The 19,844-nt window shown below is 41.0% G+C and overlaps 1 protein-coding gene across 1 annotated transcript in view; it reads left to right on the top strand.

The window, feature by feature from the left end:
- Positions 1-450: 450 nt before the first annotated feature.
- The window catches only part of fbxw7 (F-box and WD repeat domain containing 7), a 122,515-nt gene continuing 103,121 nt past the window's right edge, over positions 451-19,844 (top strand). The window contains exons 1-2 of the mRNA XM_079665220.1: positions 451-893; positions 12,886-13,028. The gene's annotated coding sequence lies outside the window, so the exon portion shown is untranslated. The remainder of the gene's footprint in view (positions 894-12,885; positions 13,029-19,844) is intronic.

Genomic DNA, 19,844 nt, shown 5'->3' with positions numbered 1-19,844 from the left:
CACTGTAATGCACGATAACTTGCTTTTTTTGTGCCTATGAATAAATGAGACACATCATGCTGGATAGAATTAGGTTTAGGTTTTCCACCAGCATGAATGTATGTGACACCATGCAAATGTGTATATGGGGTGTCCCCCCTCCCATTATTTCCCCCAAGATCTTTCTTTTTAATTTGAGTAATTTTGGAAAAAGCTGTTTCAGCAATTCCATTTGTCTAATTTATCACATTTCCACAGATATTTATTTATATATTTTACAATTATTGTCTTTGTTGTGAAATGTTCGGTTTTGTTTTATTATTCATTAATTGATTTGTTTATAGTATTAGGTGTAGTATATTTAAACATACCCAGCATTTATTACAGTGTTATTCTTTCACATGGATGTCATCCAGGGAGTCATCACATCAAATTCGAGCGCCCACGACCAAACAAAACCGTGCCGTCATCACGTTGCGACAGCCACTCTCTCCAGTCGGTAGAGAGTCAGGAGGAGACGAACAAATCAGGCGGCTGTTGAGGAGCGTGTGAACGGCTAAATCACTCACACCCCGCCCGCTCTTTGGTCCCAGTGGATGTGTTGCCCCTGTTTAATGATCGGACGCTTTCACATGTCTCCCAGAGAGAGAACAGAGTCAGAGGGTCGACCAACAGAGCAGCTAACGTTAGCAGTGTTTTACTAGCATGCTAACATCACACAGGAGAGTTAGCTCCTCCGGCTAACGTGCTAGCTGCTGTTACTTAGGTGCAAACACTTGACTTGCTGCTGGTGGGAAGAAGGAGCGTTTAACCTCATCGTTAGCTTCATCAAAGGATATATCTGGCTTTGGATACACGACCTGAGGGATTCACCGGAGAGGCCTGCTGTCTTTCTTCACCCCTGCATTTCTGAGGTAAACACAGGATAAAATTACAAAGTGCAAGATCACAACTGGGGAATAATGTAGTGATGAACCAGTGGAAGTGGGCCTAGCATTAGCCAGCTAGCTCGTTAGCTCAGCCTGGTTAGCATTGCTAACGCTAGTAGCCTGCTTAACGCACTTCTGTTGATGTGGAGCTTGTTAGCGGTTTTGAAATAAGTTACTATTCGTCTCTGAATCAGGCCAACTATGCCTGATCTTGATGGGTAGTAATTATGTTCAGCATTTATTGAAACGAGACTGAGTCCTGGAGTTTTCTCTCACTCCGCCGCTGAAACTTTTCCTTTTAAACAAGCTGCACAAACTTCGAGGCAAAAGCTTCACACAGTGCGAGGAGTTCAGTCCACATGCACCGCTTTTAATATGTGATGAGAGCAAACCTGATAATCATGGTTTATGTATCTTAAGTTTTGCTGTCCATAACAAAGATATAGGTGCATTTTAGCAGAGGAATCTTTGAGGGGTTTCTCTTGATAGTAGACGTTTTATGTCCTAAACGCTAGCAGATCCCATGCTAAGTTAACTTGTATAACGTTGTGCCAAATCCAGATGTTCTTGGAGGCACACGGATGATAAGAATTCACGGGACAAAAACAGCAGCCTGTAGATTGCTTTAGACATGTGGGGTGCTAAACTTTTGGATAGCACAGAGGACTGCATGTTTTTCCATGCACAATTTCAGAATGACTTTTTATTAGAGACCTGGCAGATACAGTTACAGATGTTTAGTCTCCTTTTATCCCTCCCCTGGCATCAGGTGTCCCGACCAGGATCCAGGCTATATAGATAGATAGATAGATAGATAGATAGATAGAGGTTAAAATATTGACATGCATCATTGTAAAGCACCACATTAAATATCTTATTGAATAGATGCACTGCATAAGAGCAGCTCTATAAGTGGGTAGCTGATTGTTAGATAGGCCCAACAATCTGTACCTATCTGTACTGGGTTATTATGTTTTATAGTTACACATCGTCAAAAGCAATCCAGTCTGCAACAACAGTCCTCAACTAAATCCTTCACGAAGTTTATGTTACCCGGTCTTTGTTGAAATATGTTGAATTTACTGCATCATTTAAGAAGTTTGTTTGGATGTTGTACTGATGGTTGGTGTATAATAGGGGTGCTTTTAATATTTCCTGCCTATGCTAAGCAATACAAATATGTGGTAAAATATGTTAGAAACGGTATTATTTTAGTAGCACGTCTCTTCCTGGTTTTAGAGAATAAGGATATTGACATTAGAGCATTGAAAAACCTGATTACATACGTCATTTGCACACGTTTCTAAAACAATCACCTTATTTTCTCCTTGCTGAGGATGTTGTTCTGTTTGTTGTTAAGAATATCTGTAATTTCTCACTGGGCTTTTTAAGCGTCAAGTAGAACCTAGTTTTTTCAACATCCCAACGTCATCTTTGTTTTATTGACTAACTTAGTAAAAGATTCACCTGCAAACACGACAGAGAATGATGTTAAACCTGAATAAGCTGTTTACATAACACAGTATTCAGATTTCCATTTGTGCTAGGTAGCAAATTCAGGCTTTTCAAAACAGGGATACTGTTTTATCAAGGTTCCTAATACGCTGTTTACATGTGCTACACATAAACAGTTTAATGCTAGAGCCCACTCACTTTTAACCGGAGTTTGACCTCATCGCTTCGTGTCTAAGGTTAGCCAAACCTGTAGGTGTGTGTTCACACAAACTCAAGTCTGGAGCTGTTCATAACAAATTGTTGCTAAACATGAGGATTACTTTACATAAGTACAAAAATAAAGTTTCTGTTTCACTTCTCTTCACACCCTATTTTCTCTTATATATGGCATATTTCACTTGTGCTTCTCTTCAAGTCTTCAAGTCAGTTAAGTTTAAGTTCAATTTAAACATTACTAACATTGAGACACATTAGCACCCCTCACAGAAAACATTTCACCCAAATGTTGTCTAACCATTGTTAAACCAAGGTCAGGAGGAGGGTTGTAAAGTCTTGTCAAATGACACATTGACACGGCCAGCACAGGGTTAACCTACTTTAGTCGGTTTGAGAGGCGTTGTTGACATGGCTCTTGTTTCCTCTCCAGGAGAGTATATCGCTCCCCGCCCTACCTGCTAGTTAACTCAATTCACTTGACCTCTCAGGTCTGATTCTGTCCTTAAGGAGATAGCAAAAAAGGAACATCTGTCCCTTGGTCAATACCACAATTGATGTCTGTGACATCAACACCATGGTAAAATGTGTAGGTTACACAATGATCAGTATGAAAGTGATAAGAAAAGACGGAAGTAAAGAAATACCGATGTCAGTTTTCTCTAGATTCGTCTCTTTTTATGTGATACAAGAGTCATGTCTTGAAACAACATATTTGGGGCCCAAAATTGTTGTACTGTTTTTATATCACAGGGATTACACAAGTGTAACTGTAAAGATCCATGTGACGCCCAAAGCCTAACCACAGACATCCACTATTTACACTCGGTGAATAGACCGAATAGATGCTCTACTGTTTACTTATCAATTTAGATCTGCAACGGCTCCAACAAAGCTTTCCCTTCATGTATAATGTCAAACCTTCTGCAGTTTTAATATAAAACCATAGGTCGAGGTCAACATTTTTCTGACATGGTGTCAATTTAAGATGTTCACACCAAGCTTTAAACATGGGATTTGTCTCGGCGCTTTTATATTGGTTTGTATAGGCGACGTTGTACGTTTTCTAGACACTACACCGTTTTGTTCGAGGTTTAATATTGTTGTTTCAATCAGCTCTGACCTCCTACCATAATTAAATTAAAAACACAATAGAATTGACTATTTATCAAAATGAGATAACAAGGTTAAGTGTTGTTGTTCCCTAGCATCAACTGGAATGAATACTTTAGTGCAATTAAGTGTCATATTGTGTCTCTTGTTCTTAGAAGAGATTGTAGAAGAGGTCTGATGAGGACGACATGTTAGTTACAGTTGCCACAAATACATTTGTTTATTACATTTAAAGAACAGCTATGTTTTCTGGAGTTCAGCCTGTTCTGTTTCTCCTTTTTGTCTTGAGAAAGCAGTAATTAGATGTACATCAAAAGATTAGATCACTACAGTTGTTTGGTGACCACCACTTGAGGAATTATTCGGTAGTGTGAAAAAAACAAGAGAACTAACAGGTTGAATTGGGAATCTATTGTAAGTGGGGGAACCTTTTCCCTTTTTATCTGATGTAAAATAATATTGTAGCTATGGCCTAACGGCATTTACATTCTCATTACTGTTGGTCTGGTAATGGTACATTAATTCATAATTTTGTATCGCGTTGTGATGAATAGAAAAGGCTGTTTGTTATTTTCAAACCAAGCAGCTACAAGATTTGTTTTAAATTAGCACACGAGTCAAAATGCTCTATGAATAACCCTTCAGTTCATAGTATGACGTTGTGTGGGACATATTTGTTGAGGCTCTGTCACTAAGTGAAGATTACAGAAAGCTATGGCTGACAATATTGAGACAAGAATGGTATATTTTCCGTTCACATGGACCAGTGTGATGAAATATAATGTCTCTGGCTGAGATGGTTGCCGCAGGGCCTGGAGAGAGAAAGATGAGGGGTATCTTAGACTTTGTTTGTGGAAAGCTTCACATTCCCACAGTCCTGGCTGTTGCTGTGTAACTGACCTCAGGGCCTTCCTAAAACCATTCTCATATGGACAGTGAGGTTTCCTGGCTTTGAAGCTCGTATTGACAAAACATGAAGGGGGGTGCGAGTAAAATGGGTTATTAAGGATGTCAATGGAGGGGAAGAGTTTCAGGTGGCATACATTCCTGGAGATAAGACTCCGCTATGTAATTAAATACTAATATCCAAAGCACATTTGTGACTCGCATGCTATTTTAAGACTAACTGATTCAACTTATCTTGTAGAGATGGAATAATAAGATATTTCCTGTAGGCAACCACATATCCCACTGAACGTTACCCACTTATGAAACTAAACATGTACACTTGGAGTAATAGGGGAAACTGCAACTTCCTGTTCAAACTTATTTTAGAGGAAGACTCTTTCCTCCTGATTTAATATGCCCATTATGCGAGAGAGCCACATTTTTCAAGTATCTCGAGTTGACTTGAAATATAGTTTATTCTGGTACTTGCAACAAAAGTCCACTGCCAGACATTAACCAGGTATGTTGTGTTTATACTAGATACTTTTATTTGCATTTTATACCCTTGATTCACCTGCAAACATGACAGAGAATGATGTTAAACTTGAATAAGCTGTTTACATAACACGGTATTCAGAGTTCCATTTGTGCTAGGTAGCAAGTTCAGGTTTTTCAAAACAGGGATACCGTTTTATCAAGGTTCCTAATACGCTGTTTACATGTACTACACATAAAGGAGGTGAGGTTCATACTATCCCTCAAAATCAACCCTCTCTGTGTATTTTCTCTCGACCATCAAGCTGGCACTACAGGAAGTCCAGGGCATGACCATTACCCTTTTCCTACCAGTGTGCCCTCGGTTTATGTTTTATCCCAATTCATACCATTTTGCTATATTAAGTTGTTTTCATGTAAATGTTGGCGTTCAGTGCTTTGGCAACTTCTGGCAAGATCTGAAAAAACTGAAACCTGGAGCAAACAGTTTAAGTAGGATCTTTTCAAAACAACGTGCAGCTACTTCTGTTTTGAAATAAAGTTTCTGAAGAGGCAGTGAAAGTGTAGGCGTTTCAATATTTTGCCGTACATTGGGGATACCGCGGACGGAGAGGACCATCTGGCGGATCGTCTTGGAGGAAGTGTAACAGGTCCAGGAGGAAGAGGACTGAAGAGAAGAGCGTCTGTGTTGAAGTGGAGTGCTTGAGCAACTCAATGAGTGCAGTTTATTATAATGGGCAGTCCTCCAGGCCTTTGGGACCCAAAACACTTTTTTAGTAAAAGGGACATTTGGATAATGTGATTCATGACATCTGCTGGATTGGGATAATTGATGATACTGGTTTGATGAGCATCCTCAGTCAAGAGAGGAGCTAGGGTAACGGATTGAGGGCACAGTTAAAGGTAACGAGGCTTGATGAAGAGAGAGGGAGTATGCACTTTTATATTGTCAGGTTGAAGAAAGGCTTTAGCGGCACAGTCTTTGTGTCATTAGGTTGACGTTAGCATTTTCAGCTATTGCACAAAGACAGATGCGAGAGTATCATAGTCAGTGTTTCCCCTAGGTTTACTGGTTTTGGGGGGTGCTGCCTGAGCCGGGGGGGGGGGGTGCCATTGGGATTTTTTTTTAAATCCTCTGGAGCAGAGAGAGGAGCTGTGGATTATTGTTATTGATTAATGCATCGGTGTTTCTTAGGGTCAAAAACACTAAACTCACAACTTGAAATAAAAGCGTTTCGTTTGTTTAATAAAGGAGCACATGTCCAATGTGAAAAGTGACAGCAGGTATAGATTAGTTGCAATTTAGGTGCTATATATATATTTTTTAAAACACCTTGAATTTCAGGGGGGAGCGCCAACGCTGCGCCCCTCCAAGGCAGTGGTAGGGGAAACACTGATAATGGTAGCACGAAGTTGAATCCTATAGGGAAACTGTTATATTGGTAAATGATGTGGAGCGTACCCCTTTTTGTTAACCTTGATAACTGAAAATTAAGTTGTTTTTTTAGATCAATTGAACTGGTTACAGGAGGGACTTAGGTGCTGCTCACACGGGAACGTTTGCGTTTATGCACAGTATGCGTTTTCAAAAAAGTCTTCCGTTCACACGTATTCGGTTAATTTGACGTGTCTGTTCACACGAGAACGCTGGACACGCTGTAGTACACATGCCGGGCCTGTAACTGGCGCTGTAACTTCCGCCACAAAATACACCAAAAGCAGCGAAGAAGAACCCGGAGCATGGTTGTTCTTCTGTTTATGCTATGGTTTATGCCCCGCAGTGGATTTAGCAACATGTAGTAGTTCATGTCCACTTGTTGCTGATGGTTGTGGTAGAGGAGCTGTAGATGTTGTACTAACATCTGTAGCATGGACAGTAGCAGTAGCACTAGCAGTAGCTGACCATGCTACAGCAGTGAGCAGCAGAGGTGGGGAGAGGCGGGGCTATGGCTTCATCTATCGGGAAATGATCGTATAGGCGATTACACAGAGCCGTTTGACCCCCCAGAGCGTTTCGTTTGCAAATCTATCCACCTTGGGACCCGTTATCGTTTGTGGGGTCCGTTTCTATCGTTTTGTTACGGCCTCGTGTAAATGAAAGGGCTATACGGAAGAGAAACTGCAGATCCAACACGTTTTGTTCTCGTGTAAACGGGGTCTTACTTGTCAGTGTTTTTAATTATTTAAGCTTTGAGGAGGTGGCTTTTTTCATCCAGCGTAGTTTAACAAATTCAGAAAATAGTGGGGTCCTTCAGGAGAATGTTTTAGATCTCTGGAGGAGAGAGGACAGAAGGAAGATGAGAGAAAAGCTAAAGTGAGGAGAAATTGGCGGAGAGAAAGTCGATGAAAGACTGTGTGTGTGTGTGTGTGTAGGGACTGATTTAGTAAACAGGGGAATAGAGAAGGAAACACAACGTAAAGAGGAGAATCAAAAAAGATTAGCAGAGCTGGCTCTACAAAGGTCCAGCCTGCCGTCAGCATTTGTGTGTGTGTGTGTGTGTGTGTGTGGGCAGAGGCATTCGAGAGAAAGTAAGATCAAGGAAAGAGGAAATTAAAGGGATTTTCTGTGGGGAGCTTCAAGTCACCTTGAAGAGAGAGAGGGCTCTCCCATCTCCGGGAAATCTCATGAAAACAAACCCTCTCAGGATCTCATCAAGCGGGAATTTAGGGCAACAGCAGACAACAAACATCAAGGAGTGCTGGGAAAAAAGGGGTCGGCTGTAAGTAGGTCAAATGTGTGTAAATTAAAACACACACCTCAGGCCCTTTTTCTTCCTACCTCCTTCAAAAAAGCTCCTGCTTACGGTGTCCAAAATAACTCCTCTGCATTCACTAGCCATTACATAATACACTCAATAGTTTACTCGATGGTGAGCTGTAAATAAGGATTTTGCAGCATCCCTGCACCCTACAACTTTAATACATTTACAGATCTATAGAAAGATGGGCATCGTCTTGTAGGCTTTGTAAAGGACTCATACTTCCATTAAGGGATTTTATGAGGGGACCATCATTTGCATACATTTAACACGCAAACGTTTAGACAAATAAAAAGTGTTGAGGTTATAAATGTGTGTTATCATAATTAAATTGGGGATGCTCTGATCGATCGATATCGGCCGATACTCACTCTCTGCCGATCGATCGGTGCTCTCTAAAAAAGCCGATCGCATGACGTAAAAATACATGACACTTTTCTCTGTACGCGGCAAAACCAGCTCGCCAAAATGGCTTCACCGGTCTGGCAGTATTTTAAGTGTCGGAAAAAGACAATAAAATAGCGGTATGCATTGTGTGTGAAGCAGAAAGATCAAGTAACTCAGTACTTGATGACAGACTTGTTAACTGCGTAAAAAATGTGTATCCTTTTGTTGGGCATTTTACAAGAGGTAGTAGAGAGAGGTATGACAAAGAAAAAACTGCAACAAAAACGTTTCAAGTCCACAAAGTTGTATACGTATTACTCTTTTGTTGTATCATATTGTGTCGTTGTGGCCAGGCACCAAGAGTTCTGTGGTCTTTGGGTCGGGGGTTGATTCGCCCTGATCTAGATACTGCTAGTCACATAGCCGCATGAATGTGAGACACGCTAGCTTGCGCAGTAGATTCAAGATTCAATTCAAGATTCAAGGCTTTTATTCCATTCGTACATAGCTACAGTGTAGTTATGTCGATGAAAATCTTATGTCCCAGGCTCCTCGAACAGTGCAACACAATAAAACAGGTAAAATAGTGCAAGTAAATACAATAAAATAGAATAGAAGTAGTGCCATAAGAGTCTATATACAAGTGATGCATCATTCGTAAGTTGCAAACGGGTGAATGTAGCATCATTGCCTTATCTGAGTCGATTTGAAGCTGTGGTAAATATAGATACTTTCAACTTCAACATGTAGCGATACTGGGTGCTTACACACATTTTAATAAGACATGTGGTGTTAATTGAAGTTTGCAATTATTCTATATTTCACAGTTGCTGCTTCTCTTGAGGTTCAATTCCGGAGGGAAATTGTGATAATGGGTAATAATAATATAGAGTAATGTTTGAAGATATTCATTATTAATGTCCTGTAGCACAGAACCTGTGTACGAACAATAATTGAAGTCATGCTGACTTTTGGCTTTAATCAGGTTGTGTGTAACTCATGTGTATTCATGATAAGTTCTTCACACCTAACCCTTGCTGTTATCCAGCACTTTCAGTTTTTGCTCTTGTCATGCACTCTTAAACACATCTTTAATTTCAGTATTTTATTTTTTTAAAGTTTATAAATAGTATTTTATAGTCTGTTTTATCGTACACTTTCCTTGTCTATACTGCTATCATCAATCTTGTGATGGTATTTTCTGGTCTATGCGTTTTTAATATACTTTTTAATGAGTTTTCAGGGTTAACTGGAGATTTACAGGCATCTACAGCGGAGCGTGGGTGTGTTGTGCAGCTGTGAATGGCCCTCTGCTCTGTATCTGTGAGGCACAAGGAGCACGTTAATAATTCAGTGCTGTGCCATGTAGCTCTGAATTGGTTAATGAACACAGAGGCATCTCCCAGGCATATTGCTTTGATGTTGGCTGCAATGTGAACGCTGTGTGACTTAGTGCGGGGACGAGACTAAGTTGCAGATTGGGACATAACAAGTCAATAGTGCATGTATTAAAAATGATGCCGTGGCAGACTGTATGATACAGTGGGATAATGTATGAGAGTGTTTATCGTGTCCTAGGAGAGATACCGTCTCTGTTTAATGGAGCTGAACACGCACATTTCTTCCCAGTATCCTTTAACGTTTGTGTACATGTAATAAAGAGACAGTTTTTTTCACAGAGGGCAGCCCCACCAGCTGTATTGTTTTTTGACAGCGTGGCACTAATTAACCTGCCGAGACGAAGCCTACTTCTTTCCTTATAAGGCTACAGTTTGATCAGCAAATATGTGTTAATATCGCCAGGAGGAGTAGCATTAGTTGTTAGCAGCCATTGAGCAACAGTTACATCACGTTGCGTTGAAGCTCGGTACATTTCAACATTAGCATTCAAATGTAGCTTCCAGTGAGAAACTTGAATAAACGCAGTGGTTTAAAGAAGCCCTATTATGTTATTTGGGGGTTTCCCTTACCTTTTAGTATGTTTTTTATATCGGTATTTTTGTATGCGAATGGTCTGCAAAAGCTAAATTCCCAAAGTTCACGCCAGAGGGAGTTTCTCTCCCACATATCGAGGCGTTTTAGGCAATACGGAGCACACTGGACTCAGGACAGGCAGTATGACTAATATAAAGCACTTTTATACATTACGTCACAGTGAGCATAATGTGGGCCCCTTTTTAAATCGGGTGTTTTCACGGCAACATAAATATATTTAAAAGATATTAAGCCATTTACTTTCCGAACAAGTAATAATGACACTTTTTTTTTTTTAATGATACCAAATACTGTATTCAACCATTTATCAAGGGTATATAAAGAAATTGATCAATATGATTCTAAAATATTCCCTTTCGTAATTGATTTTGAATATGAACATTTGTTTTAGCCATAATGAATTCAGCCTGTCCTCAAACATAGGTCTTTACTACGTCACTATGTCAGTGTGAAAGGATATAAGTATCTCCAGCAGCACACAGATCCATCTCCAGCCTCTGGTGTGATTTCCTGTCGAGGCTCGGGGGGTTTTCAGCGCAAACCTTTTCCATCTTGCTTTAACACAATTGCATCTCTTCACTGCCACCCACTACTCATTCCCCCTCTAATGCCCACCAGTCCTTCTCCAAGGCTGCAGCAGAGGTGCAGGATGAAAACCGTTTGAAAGGAGGCCTCTCCCAGCAGAGGTCCTCCTGTTGGCATGGAAACGGCTGTCTCTGTGAATGGAGGCTTCTTTATCTCCGCCGGTCAGAGGGTTCCCGCTGTCTGCCGGTCCAACAGGACCCCGTCAGACTGCTTAACAAGCAGGCCTTAACAAGTCACTCAAATCTGGGTTTATATTGGTTTTTATCATTGTTGTTTTTTAGATTACGCCCTTTTTTCATTGTTTTATACATCTTGTGTTGTGTGTTTTGGTTTCTGCGGGTGTCATGCTTAGTTTTCCATTATGTGAACACTAAGCATGGAAAAGCAAGTTTATTTAGAGAATAACACAGTTCATTAAAAGGCACCTCAAAGTGCTTTACTGAAGAACATTTAAAGATATTAGACCATAAATGGCATTTAAATTCAATTAGAAACAGACAAAAGCAACGAGACAAGACATTTAATTAAGTCTAAATGGAACAAGACGGGAAGAAAGTAGGATTTTAAAGGTTATTTGATTCAGCGTCCAAAGGAAAATGTTTTCTTCTGTGTTCAGGTTACAAAGCAGAAGTTTTAAAAATGTATCAAAAAACATTGCTTGTGCTTTATATTTCCAATCACTTGATCATTAGCATATTATATTGTGTTCACTTGCCTCTAAAAAGTCAAATGTTGAATAGCTACTAATTAGTAATTAGCTGGCATTTCATCTGCCTGATGAGGGATGGGAAAGACAAATCCACCGACGTGCGGTTAAATGAATGGTGGTACAAAGGAAAGTGTGTATTGTTAGTTTCCTACACAGTCAGCCAGGTTTTTTGTCTAAATTAGTATGTGATTAGATGTCTTGATGGAAAAGCAGCAAGTGTCTGTATCCTTGGGCACAGGGCCGCAACAAATTACGTCTATTATTAATTTCTAAATTCAGTTTAATCAGATAAAAAGCCCAGATCGCTGCTGTCCTTGTCTCTGCCTCGCAGGTGTCTTTATCTGGCACGCTCTTCATCGTCTGCCCTTCATACTGTTTCCTGATTCTGATTAAAAAATATGCATGCACAGTTCAGTAAAATCATTATTTCTCCCTTAAATGTACGCCTTAACGGAACATTTTCCCCCTCCATCTTTAACGTAGTGCAAATCAAACCTACCGTTTATGGCTGAAACACGGTGTTTGGATTTGACACAATGTGTAAATCTTTCATGGTGCGGTTTGCCAACATAGAAACTGCCTGAAAATCATGTCAGTTTGAAGTTATGCAGATCAGTTCTGTGGCCCACATTCCCTTTCTTCTGGATGAATTATTTACTGTTTATCAAATTTAAAGTAGGTTGGGTCACGCTTACTCTCGCTCCAAAATTCATCTTGTGTGAATTGATCCCAACTTGACAGCTTTAAGTAGACATGAATGCACCAGATATCCATGAATGTTTTACGGTCTGCTTCCTCCCGCCCCAAATCAAGACAGTTTTTAGATTGATTTACATTATATTTTTCTGCATTTTACGTGCTTCCTCTTTTTTATTTTGATGGTGTAAAGGCATTTGAGGAATGTGTTGCATTGTCATGGTAGGATATCCTCCCTCAGATTTGACCTGGGTGGCTTTCCGTTGGGACGGGGGCAGCTGGCGGCTCAGTCAAAGTGCCTGTAAGTCTATTAGAGAGGATAATCCTAGAGGGGGAATTGCAGTGAACAGAAGGAGCAAGCCAAACATTCTGTCAATTCACTTTCCACACTTTTACCATCTGATTGTCTCCCTTGTTCATCCCCTCCCGCTGCAGCCTATCGCTCTCCCACACATGGCCGCCATATGCTTACTGCATTACTCCTTGTGAGGAAAGAAGGCCTCCCCAAACAAGCTGTAGAAAATGCAGACAACTATCACATGACCTAATCTCTCTCCAAACAAAGTTGCCATAAACTCTTTGAGGTGGATTACAAGATGAAAGTCAACGAGCATGTTTTGTTTATTTCTACGATGTGTGGTTTTTAACCCACCGTTTCTTTCTTTCTCTACTTTTTCTCCAGCCTTCCACCTCCAGTGCCCCGGGCTCAGTGAGGGACTCGGCTTCACTTCAAAGGGGGCGGTCTGCGCTGCTGCAGATAACACGCTGTATCCTAAAGCAGTGGAAAGCTTTTCCAGAGCCCCAACACGGACCCTCCGTTCACAGGTTTGGCCCTTTCTGTGTCTTGTAGCAAACTGTTTCTTCTTTGCTGCTGTTTCCAGTTTTCATGTATTGGCTCTTCGGCTCTTGTACTCTTTAGCCACAGGCTTAGGCCCCGTCCACACGGATACGGAAGAAAAAAAAAATTCGATATCAAAAAAGTCTTCCGTCCGCACGGAATCGGCTCAAGAAACATGTCCGTCCACACAAGACCGCTGGAGACGCTGTGTAGTACATATGCCGGGCGTGTAAGTGGCGCTGTACTTTCGCCACAAAATACACCAAAAGCATCGAATAAGACCGATGACGATTATTCTTATTATCATTATGTTATTATTGTTGCTGATGGTTGTGGTAGAGGAGCTGTAAATGTTTCACTAAAATCTGTATCATGGTCAGTAGCATCTGCAGTGTTTCCCCTAGGATGGAGTCATAGCAGCGGTGCTAAGGCACGTGGGCCCAGCAAAATGTGAGCGCGGAGCGCGCGGATTTTTTTTAGTGCGTGCAAAGTGCGCCCCGCCAATATGTTTCCATGTGTCTGCCAGCACAAGAAAGGATCTTGAGGCCTAGTACATACAGTGGCAATGTCTCAAAATGTCACCTTTATTGAACATACAGTAACACAAATACTACAAATCCACATAACAAACAATCAAAAATCAAAAAGGGTTGCCACTTATTATTATTTTAATTATTTTTTTAAATGCGCCGGCGCTATTTGGATATAGGGGAAACACTGGTCTGGAGCACGAATGCAACCCTGTGATCCGCCATTGTTGTTGTTGGTGAAACGCATCAGCACTGACGTGAGGGTGAGCAGGAGAGGCGGGGCTATGGCGTCATCGTTTTCATGAAATGATCATATAGGGTGCCGTACACACGGAGCCGCAAGTGTTTTGTCCTTAGACCTACCCACTTTGGGAGCTGTTATCAATAGGCGTGTTCACACCGCAGTACTTTTCGCACTTTGTTCCGATATATAAAGAGCCGGAACTAAAATTAGTTAATCAGAACCTTTTTTACCCCCTTTTCCGTCCCTGCTAGAGAGCAGGTACTTTCGTGGGAGAAAAAGGTTCCTATGTCTGATTGGCTGGGTACGCCCCATAAAACTCAAAAAAGTTTTGTAAAGCCGCCATTTTATTGTCCTCGCAGTAGCATTATTAGCATTAGCCCAGTGCACAAACGCAGAGAGACTAACTTATGGCAACAAAAAATAAAACATGGGAGCGGTGGAGATGAGGAGGTGTCGGCGTTCTGGCGATTTACTCTGAAGGCTTCAGTAGAACCTAGTCTACTGAAGCCAGTCCCCAACTCCGGGGACTTCTGGCCAGGGACTTCGGGTGGCAGTATACGCCGTGAAGTTGTTTGCGGCCTGCCAGTAAACCCGAAGAAGAAGTGACGTCAGCGGCTTTATTTGCCTAATCCAGTCTCAGGGACTTATTCTGGTGTGGACGCGATCTGCTCTTAGCTCATGAGAACTAAAGACCTCATGAACTAAGTTTCTGATGAACCTTTGTGGGAAAAGTACTGCGGTGTGAATGCGCCTAATGTGTATCGGATTCGGGCTCTGAATCGACCTCGTGTGGATGAACCCCCCCCTCCCTGTGAGCCCAGTGTGCTCTGATAGGTCAGCTTGCCCTCTATGTTCTGATGAGTCCACCACCGTTACTGCGAGACATCGCGAATGGACGCGGGAAGAGGTGTGTGTGTGTGTGTGTGTGTGTGTGTGTGTGTGTGTGTGTGTGTGTGTGTGTGTGTGTGTGTGTGTGTGTGTGTGTGTGTGTGTGTGTGTGTGTGTGTGTGTGTGTGTGTGTGTGTGTGTGTGTGTGTGTGTGTGTGTGTGTGTGTGTGTGTGTGTGTGTGTGTGTGTGTGTGTGTGTGTGTGTGTGTGTGTGTGTGTGTGTGTGTGTGTGTGTGTGTGTGTGTGTGTGTGTGTGTGTGTGTTATTCAAACTGTGGGATGTTATACCATATATTTAAACTAGACAGATGCCGAACAAAAGCTTCCAAGCCTTTCAACTGTTCCAACTTTTTGGTGAAGAATAATCCTGAAGAGTCTGATGTGAAATGTTGCCAGTTCTACCACTTAAACCCTGTCTCCATCTCCCAGCGAAGCAGCTTCACACACACACACACACACACACACACACACACACAAAGGGGAGGGACCAGGCCGTGACAATTATTAGAATATTTCCCAGTACTTGTGGGAAAGTATTTTACCTTGAAATACACTATTAAAAACAACAATGAATTTTACTACAATCATTGATTTATTACTTCTCGTCTCACCCACTGCATGCTTCCTTGAATGATCACATGGCAATAATAGTTATCAAATGTTGCTTTAATTGTTCGCTTCAGAGTCAATCAGTTTAATTCCTCCTCCTTGATTTTGTATATCATGATCTGACTCACTATTGGGTTAAGCTGTATAAACACTAAACACATGGAATAATGAATGTGAACTCTTTTACATAACTTTCTATAAAAACAACAACAAATATCTTTCTATTTGACTCATATCAGTGCTGTGATTAATAAAAAAAAAAGTAATATCCTCTTAAGGCTAATTTCTTATTTGGTGAATGTGACTAGTACATTAAACATAAACCAGCCATCACTTGGTCTATTATATTTAGTTTTAAAGTATTTTGGTGATGCTCAAAGTCATGGCATCTGTTGGGTTATCTGTGTTTCCATGGCAGCAGCACGTTGCTGCTCAGGTTCCTGGTGATTTCCTCTGGGATGAGACACCTCTGCTAATCTGCTCTCTAAGAACATATGTTCCCCTCTGTGGATCTGCGACTGTCTCGAGAGAGAGAGAGGTACAAGTATTGTACAAGCGTGGTTTCCATGTCATCAGGCAGCAGATACATCTTAACAAATATTAATAAAAGTTCCTCCTGAGCGAAAATCCTAACCGTGGAATAAGTAAAGGTCAGTGAATCCTCTGATGATAAGCTCCACTAAACTCTTTGACTAGCTGTTGGCATAACAGGAAAAGGAAACGATGATATCTAGCCCTGAACAAAATATGACCCGCCTGTGAAGACGCTCAAGTTATGTCCATCTTTGTTATGTTGGTTTTTCTTGCAGTGGATGGATTTGTGTGCATGCCCCAAAGTAACCACCCATCCATTAAACAAAATAATGTAAGCTCCTGTATTTTCTTCGATTAATCTCCCCTACAAGTTCACAGAGCAATTCTTCAAAAATAAGGAAAGCTGAAGAGTACACATGCATTTATTATGATTAAATGACTAATGAATGATAGAGTAGTGAGTATACACTGTGATAACAAAGCCAATCCTTAACGAAGAAATATGACCAACCAGGAACTTCCTGCACGCCTCCTCCTCCTCCGCTGCCTGCCTAAAAACATTCTCCTACTTTTCTTAGGATATAAAACAGCTCAATTAAACGGTGAAAATGTAATCCTGCTTTTAATACGCCAAATGTAATATTGACATGTCGATTACTTTTCGTTGTGGCTTATTATTATTATTATTATTATTATTATTATTATAGCTTTCACTGCAGTAACATGGGAAGTACTTAAACTAATTATACCCTTTGCTTTCAGTCTGATGTGCTGGGAAATGTACCAAACTATATTTATGAATTCACACAGAGAAGGCAGACTACTTTCAGGAGGACCACTGCTGTTTTAAAAGTTGGAACAAGTTGAAGCGTGCAGACTGAATATTGATCAGATACAAACTAGGCATGAGTCAAAATATCTTGTCAAGTTGTATTGTTGTAAAGCATAGCCTACTGTATCTTATAGCAGTATGTCATTAACATGTAGTGAACATATTGAGCTAGTCTGGCTTGTTGAAAACTGCTGTGGACCTTTGCAGGGCAGTAACAGAAAGAAGAGAAAAGGAGAAGCTCAGCTGACTTGAAACCGTAATGGAAACTTTAAAGTAATCCTGAAAAAGCTTGACATTATTTTTCTTTGCAGTAATGCCATTAATCAAGATGAATCAACAACCCAACCCCAACATGTATGATCTTACCCTTTCATTATTTCTGCCTCCTCTCATTAGTGTCTGTTGTGCTTTGTAATGTCTGCTCTGCATTACTGAAATGTGAGCTAGTTTGCTGCAGGGAGATCTTTTTTTAAACCGCTTGGACTCACAGCTGCAAATTGTGTAATGATCGCGATGGTCAGGTCTGAGTCGTCGGTGTAAAAAGCCGCTGGAGTTGGAGGAAGAAGCTGTGGAGTCTGGGAGGAAATGAGGCTGCATTCCAGCACTCATTTATGAAGTGTCTTTCATTCTCTCTGTACTGTTGGCTAGTTTGCTGAAGACATCCCTGACTGTAGTTAGACCACCTCTGCATGTATAATGAAAGGATGTCATTTGAGAAAAGTTAATACTAAGCTAAGTAAAAGACTTGTTGCTGATAGGAAGATCCACTGTGACTACCCGATTTGCATGTCTGCCCGATTTGCACTGCGCAAGCGCAAATTGGTCTGCCATAATGGACCGCTACGTACAGCAATCCAAACAGGACATTTGACGTCAGTACTGATCTAATAACAGTTTTTTTCTTGAATCAACTTTTTTTATGAAAAGTAATTTCCCTTTTCCAGGAATCTCCACAGAAATCTTTTGTCCAGATTCCAGACTAATACATTTCTAATGTTAAAATAAATGAAAACAATTCACCGTTAAGAATTAGATATAAATGTTTCCAGTGTGAAAGCTGTGAACAGAAGTTAAATCCATTTCTCACTTATTCTAAGAATGTACTTAACCCACTAAAAGGATTTATTCTGAAATAATCGGGAAATGACGTTGTAAAAACAATCATGCGGTCGTTTATTTTATTTTTGCGAAACGCCGCTTTGTCAAATGTCCTGTTTGGATTGCCCTACGTAGCTGTCCAATATGGCAGATCAATTCGCGCTTGCGCAGTGCAAATCGGGCAGACATGCAAATCGGATAGTCACATCCACCTGTGGGTTTTAGCTTCCTTTTGTAACTCTTTCCCACTTTGTGTTTCACTAATGCATCATCCCTGCCTGTATATTTCTCCCCTCTTGGTATCCCCATTTTCGAGACTGTGGTTTCTTTATTCACCAAGGAAATATCCTGATCCGAGCTCTTATGTGGACCACAGAGTTGAAGCTAACCGCTGACAGAATGAGTCACTTCTTAAGCATGGATCCGATGTGACTAAACGAGGTCTTTTTCATTGTGAATCAGTACGAGACTTGCTGCTGTGTGTGAGAACATGTCAACCAGACTGGGCTGGAGAGTTCACACCTGCGACAGGAATTAAAGACATTCCTGTAACACCTCTCAGGGTTCTATCCTACCGTGTTGGAAAAACAGTTTACAGTCTACAATGTTCAGTATGTGTGCTATATTAAGATTACAATGAACACTTCTGCATCTAAAATAGGACTACTAGCCGCTCAGAAATATTTAACACTCAGCTTTTTGTTATTCATTTCAGAAATGTTATAAAAAAAGTGGTTCCCCTTTGAGCAATTCAACTTTTGTTCCACACACACCCTTGAAAACATCATGTCAAAACAAACTAGACTTCTACTCGTATATTGTTTCGTTTAAGTCTCCAACTGCACGGTTTGTTCTCCAAATTAGTCATTCTTAAATCAAATTCTAATAGAAATTTAGATAGTTTGCAGAACAGTCAACTATTCAGAAAAGTTCCCAGATGCAGTCAGACTGTGCTCCAAGTTATCTTTATGCAACTTTGTTATTTTGATATCTAAAATGACATAGTGCTCATTTGTTATGTATTAATAATATAGTTATGCATTACAGTGTGCATGGTCTTTTGATAAAAAGAAAAGGAAACTCAATTTATTTCTGACTTTTTAAATGATATTAAAATCAAGACATCAGAGGCATATCACTATCTTTTAAGTTATTGCACATATAAATAAGTGTATATAAAAGTTTGGATACATAGATCTTATGATATTTTCCATGTCAAATCTTGTATAAGAGCACATATTTTGTTCTCTGTTGCATAACTCAGAACTTCTCTCATACATTGAGCAGAGTTACTCAAACTGAACCGAGGCCAGGAAACACAGCGCTTCATTCCTCCATGTGGACTCATTTTATTTGGCAGATCCAAACACAGCTGACCCAGACTGAAGTTGCAGGCACCCTGAACCTGAGTGTATGCCTCTGGGACTTATTTAAAACTTCTCCTAGAAAGAGTCTGGGTAATCCCCAGAAGAAGTTAGTATAGGTATCATATTCTGTATCTGAACTGAGGTGGATAATATCTGGCCAAGTGGGGGAAACTGAGGCCACGTTTACACGGAGACAAAACGGGTTGTATCCGCTACAGTTCTCTATCGTATGTACGGTTCGTCCACACGAGGCCGTAACGGTACCGCGGAAACGGAGCCCTCAAACGGTAACACGTCCCAAAGTGGGTAGATCTGCGGACGAAACGCTCTGGGGGGCCTACCGGCTCCGTGTGTACGTCCTATACGATCTTTTCCTGATAACGACGACGCCATAGCCCCGCCTCTCCCCACCTCTCCTGCTCACCCCCGCGTCACCCGCTTCATTACTGATGTGTTTTCACCAACAACCTCTGCTCCTCACTGCTGTAGCATGGTCAGTAGCTACTGTCCATGCTACAGATGTTAGTGCAAAATCTACAGCTCCTCTACCACAACCATCAGCAACAAGTGGAGATGGAGAACTACATGTTGCTAAATCCACGCGAAGAATAAACAGAAGGGCAACCATGGCAACCATGCTCTTCGCTGCTTTTGGTGTATTTTGTGGCGGAAGTACAGCGCCATTTACAGGCCCGGCATATG

Source organism: Notothenia rossii, assembly GCF_949606895.1.
Source record: "Notothenia rossii genome assembly, chromosome: 1".
Taxonomy (NCBI): Eukaryota; Metazoa; Chordata; class Actinopteri; order Perciformes; family Nototheniidae; genus Notothenia; species Notothenia rossii.
This window is presented reverse-complemented; position numbering and strand designations above follow the sequence as displayed.